Source organism: Humulus lupulus, chromosome 6 (genome assembly GCF_963169125.1).
Source record: "Humulus lupulus chromosome 6, drHumLupu1.1, whole genome shotgun sequence".
NCBI lineage: Eukaryota > Viridiplantae > Streptophyta > Magnoliopsida > Rosales > Cannabaceae > Humulus > Humulus lupulus.
The window spans coordinates 213099423-213106977 of record NC_084798.1 but is presented as its reverse complement, the minus strand read 5'-3'; positions in this window follow the sequence as shown (position 1 = coordinate 213106977).

The window sequence follows — 7555 nt, the reverse complement described above, 5'->3', positions numbered from 1 at the left end:
GAATCCATTGACATTTTGCTTGAACCATAAAAGTTTCTTAGTTCATTTATACCCAATAAAAGAAAAAGATGGTGATGGTGATGGTGATGGTGATGGTGATGATGATTCTAAGTCTCATTTGATGAATCTGAGTTCGGGGTGTTTTCAAAGATTTAATTTTGGACAGGTGGAGTGAGTGAAATGTGTGCGAAAGAGCAAAGTTATAGTGAGAGTGGCTTCTCTTCTAAATGACCGAGTCTCTATACTTAGACAGTCTCATTGACCCAATATTTTTGTTTGTTATTCCCTTTAAATATTCAATTTTTCGTTAGATTTTAATAATTAATAAATAAATAAAACTAAATCCAATGGCTGAGATTGAAAGACCAAAAACAAACTATTAAACAATAAATAAAGTTTTATTTGTATGTTCATTAATCATTTATGTTTGAGAATATATTATTCAATGGAATATGTAGGAATCAAGATACAACTCTAAGAACCAAATACAATAGATAAGATGTTTGATTAAAACAAATGTTACAACTCAATTGCTAAAAATACAAATAAATAAAAATGATGTAGAAGAAGTAAAGGAGAAGAATATTACAAACTCAAAACAAAATAATATATGTAAATATAAAGAATGAAGAAGAGAACATGAAGAAAAAAAAAATAAGAATAATAGGAAATAGAAAACAAAGTAAAAATAACAAGAACACTCTAACACTCACACAACCAAAGTGTAGAGTAGTGGTGTAACGCCCCAACTCCAGGGACCGTTACGGTGTGCCTTGTAAACAGTGCTAAACTCGCTAATCGAGTCATTTGGCCAAATCGTGTAACTATGTATGATTAGCGGTTTAGGGTTTAAACATTTTGGTTAAGATGTAACGTTTCACTAGAACGTTTAATATATATAATGGGATCCCGAAAATAAAGTTTCAGAGTCTATTGCAGAAAGTATTTACAACAGGCCGTTCTAAGCGGCAAAACAGGGTTTAACCCTAGTTCCACTTTAAACCTCGGCCGTGGCGGACGAGCAGCTGCATATGTACACGTCATCACCTAAGCTCTCCAACTCAAGGATGGTCCAGCTTCCTCTTGCCTTTACCTGCACCACATAGCACCCGTGAGCCAAAGCCCAGCAAGAAAACACAATAAAGCATGATATAATATCAACAACAACCACAGTAGTCATCCAGGACTATCAGTCCAAAATAGATAGGTGACTGTAGCAAAAGTCACAAAAGTGGAAGCAGCTCCTCCATGCCATGTGACGATAGGGTCACCAGGGCTTAACTGATTAGTGGTTCCTTCATAAGCTTGATTAGGACAGGTGAATGGTGAATGGTCACCAACATAACCTTCCTCCCGACTCTAGAGTCGTGCTATGGACATCGTCCCCTGGCCATGTGACAAACAGTCACCGGGGTCATATACCTTGGCTAGTATTCATCTGGTCTTAGACCAGGCAAGCGCTTATAGTTCTCATTGACCTCCCGGTCGGTCCAGCATTAATACCCCATATGAGTCATTCAATGTCGACCTTGATTAGAACTAATCTTTATTTGGCCCAGCGTTCACAACGCACTGCCACTTCTGACCCTTGGGTCGGTAAAACACGACCAGTGCTCAGCCTGTGGTGAACTTAACTAATAAGTCACAGCTTCACAGACGGATCTGACACCATTGTCGATTCTGACTAATAAGTCAGCGCCATACACAAGTAAGCCATGCCACCAAACATATACCACATGTCCAATATCCACAAACAAGGTATTCAGCATGCTTACTTAACAGATACTAGTATAATTAGAACCATGCTCAACACAGAGACTCAAGCTCTGAACGATATCATACCCAGTATACAAAGCATGTCCTAATCACATGTTTCTCATGCATCATATGCAATATATCCAGCAGTCCAACATGCACCAATAACAGCCATGCATGTCACGTTTAATAGTCAACCATCATGCATCAAGAATAGCCATGCATGTCATACATAATAATCAACCGACATGCATTAATAATAACCACGCATGACATATCCAATAATCAACCAACATGCATCATAATAGCCATACATGTCACATATACACAGGGTGCAGTTTTCTTACCTCAAAGTCGAGCTAGAGCGATTAAAAGAACGACCCTTGAGAATGATCAACTTTTAGTCCCTTAGCGGTCACCTAGTCATAACCAAATTATAGGATTCATCAATAAAAAGATAATTGAGGGTTTCCAAACCAAAACCCAGCCCCCGAGACAACAAATACTACCCAACCGGGTACTAGGTTCAACCCCGAGGCCTAAGGTTTGAATCCCCAAGCTAAAAACATGTTTTTGGCAAAATTGACCTTAAGGGCCGCGACCCTCCCCTGTTGCGCCGCGGCGCGCCCTCAAACAGAGAGGGCTCTCCCTCTGCCAGACGCCAAGGGCCGCGGCGCACCACAGCTGCGCCGCGACGCCCAGCCCAAACCAGCAACACGCCCTCAAATGAACCCAGCTTTTCCCCTGTGTTCTTTCCTCTCAAACCAGTCCTTCAAACCATCTCTAATCCTCCTCCAAATATACAATTAAACCCCCAAATAACACCCATAGCTCACCCTCATCAAATCCCAATCAAACCAACACAAAAACTCCCTTTGATTCCCACTTCCCACATCAAAAACCATGAACTGAAAACTAAAAGGGAAAACAGAGTAACACCTGAAACCAAAGACTAAAACTCACCTTGAAACCTATTTTGAACCTCCCACACAAGCTGAATCAAGTCCACCAATCCAGCCTTTGAGTTTCCTAGCTTGAAACCCCTCCTAGAACTCAAGAACACCAAAGGAGATTGAAGGGAGGAAAGTGTACGGGAAGGGAAGAAGATAATCTCTGTTTTGTTCTGTTTTAGTCTACCACTTTCTACAGCCACCAGCCACTAAGGTCATATATATCCACCCTTAAATGACCAAATTACCCTTGTGTCATCTAAAGCCTCCAAAACCAATTCAAGGGTAGAATTGGTACTTTCCGCTTATCCCGTTAATCATAATTAACGCTTCCCAATTCCCGCTAATCTCAATATCCTCAAATTCCAATAATTCATATCTCGTTACCCTAAAATCCCCAGTAACGCTATAATCGTTAAATTCACCCCGAGACTCTCCCCGAGCCCCGAACTTTAACCCGTTATGACTAGACCGAACACTTACATCTCATGATCGCTCATGTCGAATAGCTCAAACCAATCCACCTTATAATGTGGCTATATTAATTAATCACAATCATGCACCCAAAATATACAATTACGCCCACAATGGCCCAATTACCAAATTACCCTCATACTTAATACATGAGCCCATATGCATGCATTCACCATCATATAATAATATAATTCACGTAAACATGCATATAATCATTAAATACTATAATAAATCAATTATGGCCCTCCCGGCCTCCTAATCAAGGTCCTAAACCTTATTAGGAAATTTGGGGCATTACAAGTGGGGATCATTAAAGTGTCAAAAAACTTATTTCCCCCTATTTGCTAAGCACTAAGAGACTCTCAAGTTTGGAAATAGCTATCTGGAATTGTCAAGCATTTTGGTGTATTTTCCAGCCAAGTCTTTTGTGGATAGAAAATTGTGTGTCATACAAATGAGCATTATTATGCTCCTATTTATAGAGTTTTAAGACATCCTTTAAATTTCAAATTCCACCAACCCCTTGATTGTTACCAATGTTTAATTGGATGTTTATGAAATTAAAATGAAGATTTAGGAGTTACTTGAGATGTTAAAACTTTTAAAAATTGAAAAACGGAAAATTGGGATTTGGCTGTCAGCACACCCGGCTGCGGCTTGGGACCAGCGTGCTATTTCAGGTCGCGGTCTGGGATACTGGTGGGCGCGACCAACGTGCTATTTCAGCCTCCCAAATTTTCCACTTTTTCCAAAACGCGAAAAAACTTAATTGGGATGTTAAAACTTTTCAAAATTGAAAAACGAAAAATTGGGATTTGGCTGTCAACACACCCGACTGCGGCTTGGGACCAACGTGCTATTTCAGCCTCCCAAATTTTCCACTTTTCCCAAAACGTGAAAAACTCTTTCCCACTTGAATTTGTAACCTCCTACACATAATGAGAGTTAAAATCATATTTTCAACAACCATATCACCTTATGGCTTTTCGAAATTCAAACAACATGCGTAACTCTCAATCTATACATTATTGGGTAATATTTGAAAGTTACAAATTTGTAACTGATTTTGTAACTCCAAATATGTTAAACTTGGACACACACATATGTCCAATTTTGTAACTCTCAATATTATATTACAAGGTATGACAAATCATATCTGTGTGACAAATCATATTTTGTCATATTATTTAATCTAACATTATATTATATAAAATAATATAACAATTTATACCAATTTACTCATAACAAGAGGTTCTCATGATATGAGTAAGTAACTAATCACCATTTACGTTAAAAACTTTGTTTTCTTTTTTATTTAATGAATTTTTTTATATTTCTTTTTCTTTTTTTCTTTTTCGAAAAGATTTATATTTCATTTTCATGCATATCAAAAAGGTAAACAAAAAAAAAAAAAGGGAAAAAATTACATTTAAAACTTTTAAAAGAACCGTAACCAACAAATACATATATTGATTTAGTTTTGATAGAAAATATCATTTATTGTAATTTTAGAAATACGCCACTAAATCATTTAAGAGCTTTTTTTTTTAAAAAAAGTTAAAAAATAAATTTTAAAGAGAAATTATAAGAAATGACTCAAAAAAAATAGCACCAAGAAGTTAATGTCCTCATTTTTAAAATTGTAGAGAAATGACTTTTTTACATTGTTGATTACCTAAATTGTCATTTTATATAATTTTATTTATTTATATAAGAGCGTATGACTTTAATATAGTAGTATATGTATATTAATTTTATTTAATTAGTTTTTATTTTTAAGTTATATTGATTTTTTAAAGTTTTTTATGGGTTGTTTGTATATTATTTTCCAACTAGTGTATATATTTTTTATAGTTTGGTATATATTTTTTTATGATATATAGTTTCTATCTTATTATACATAATAGTGGTATATAATTTTGTATCATGGTATATACATTTTAATAGTAGTATATAATTTTGCTAGCATACTATATATATTTTTGAGTAATAATTTTGTAAGTTTTGTTGGTATATTATTTTTCAACTCAGTATATGTATTTTGTGGTATGACATATCATTCAACAACTCATAAAAAACGAAAAAAAATCCAAATAACTTTAAAATAAAAACTAATTAAACAAAACTAATATACATATACCATAATATTAAAATATTTAGAATAAAATAGTAATTTGCTAAAGGGCATATTTGGTAATATATAATATTAAAAAGGTGATTAGCCTATTTTACTACAAAATTAAAAACATGGACATTTACTTACTTCCACATACCATTAAGGGTTATTTTGCACCAAGACCCAATTTTAAAAGCATTAAATATTAAAACAACTCTAAGTTTTGAAATTCATGCCAAACTCGCCTTAAATATGAATATGGGGATCCATTGTACAAATGCCACTTCTATTTTTTGAGCTTCTTTCCCTAAAAATGTCAATTCTTCTGTGGGCTTTTAATTTTAAAAAATATCAATTTCTCTTTCAAAGCTTGCATCTTTATTTCTTTCTTTATATTTTCCACAATGCATTATTATTTATGCAAAATAAACATAAATTCAATTCAAATAAAATATTTTCAATAATAAAATATATTACACTAATTTCATAAAAATATTGATTAAAACTTAATTATTTTAACACTTAAGAACATTAAACATAGATTTTTAAGAACTAATCAAGAACTTTCACAACTATCAAATTGATTATGTAAAATCAAAGGCAATCACAAAATAGGCAATATTTCAAGAAAACATGATTTGCCTGAGCAACTCACTCAGTTGACTCAGCAAACCAATCACGAACCTAGTTCACCACATGAACAATATTCATTTTTGAAAATTTTAATTCCTGGGTGTATATTTTCCATAACAATTAGTAAATAGTGAAATAGGTAAAGTGAATGTTATATATATACTACGTAGAAGCAATGTGTAATGCACGTTTGCTTAGTTTTAAATTTGTAAACATTGTCTATAATTTTAATAGAAACTGGTTCACTATTTTTTTTTAAATATATATATAATAGAATTAATTATAATTCTATAGTATATATAAATATTCATATCAATAATCTCTACATATATGACATCTAAACACAATGTTGACATAAATATATATATTTACATGACATATATATAAAATACAATAATATTTTAAAAAAATTAATAATAGAAATAAAATAAGAATAGAAAAAATCATAGTGTACGTAGACACTAATATAAATGCATCAACTATTTTTAGTTTCTAATGTATCTCACAATGTCCTTTGGTGAATTTGATGAAGAAAAAGAGCTTCAATCACTTGATAAAAAATAAACTATCACACAAATTTATAACATAAAATAAAATTATGTATGACTTTATTATTTTTAAATAAATATGATTTAATTATTTAAATTATTATAAAATATCTTTAAAATATCATTTTTCAATTAATTAATTAATTTATTTTTGTGTAAGTTTATATTTGTTCTAGTTTAAATTTATATGTTTAATATAATATTAAGTTTAAATTTAATGAAATTTTATTTAAGTTATAAAATATATTGTTTTATTATTTTTAAATAATCATTATTGTAAAATATCTAAAAAAATATCATATTTTGATTTGTTTAATTAATTAATTTATTTATTTAAATTTAAGTCATGTTTACAATCTACTATTAAATATAAGAATATTATGTTAAATATAATAATATTCCGTTAAAGTTAACGGAAAAAAATAAAAAATTGTTAAAAACAAGAATTTTCGTTATCTACACACTTATTATATAGGAGATATATATATATATATATATGGGAATTCTCCTATAGGGACTTCACTTTAAGCCCTACCGGTGGGGTCCTCAGTGTTCTCGACCCGTGAACAGTTTTCGGCGCGATTTTTTTTATGACTGTGTATATTGTAGCTATATAGGGAATTCTGCAAATTTTCAGAAAATTCTGAATAGTTTACAGTACCGAAAACTAGGTTCAAACATGTTGTTGCACGCGTGACTAATTTTTTTTTATGCGCGTGGAAAACAACATGTTTGAACCTAGTTTTCAGTACTGTAAACTATTCAGAATTTTCTGAAATTTTGCAGGATGCTCTAAATAGCTACAATATACACAGTCATAAAAAAAACCGCGTCGAAAACTGTTCAGAGGTCGAGAAACAGTGAGAGCCCTACCGGTAGGGCTTAAAGTGAAGCCCCTATAGGAGAATTGTCCTATATATATATATGCAACAATGGTGCACCATGAAACTAACTTTGGAAAGTCCTTTAGACATTTAAAATGTATGTGGAGGTCAGCTTCATTATTTCTACACCACATAATACTCGTCCAAATTAGCATTCAGACACAAGAATTTTCCAACCCAAAATATAAGGCTAGA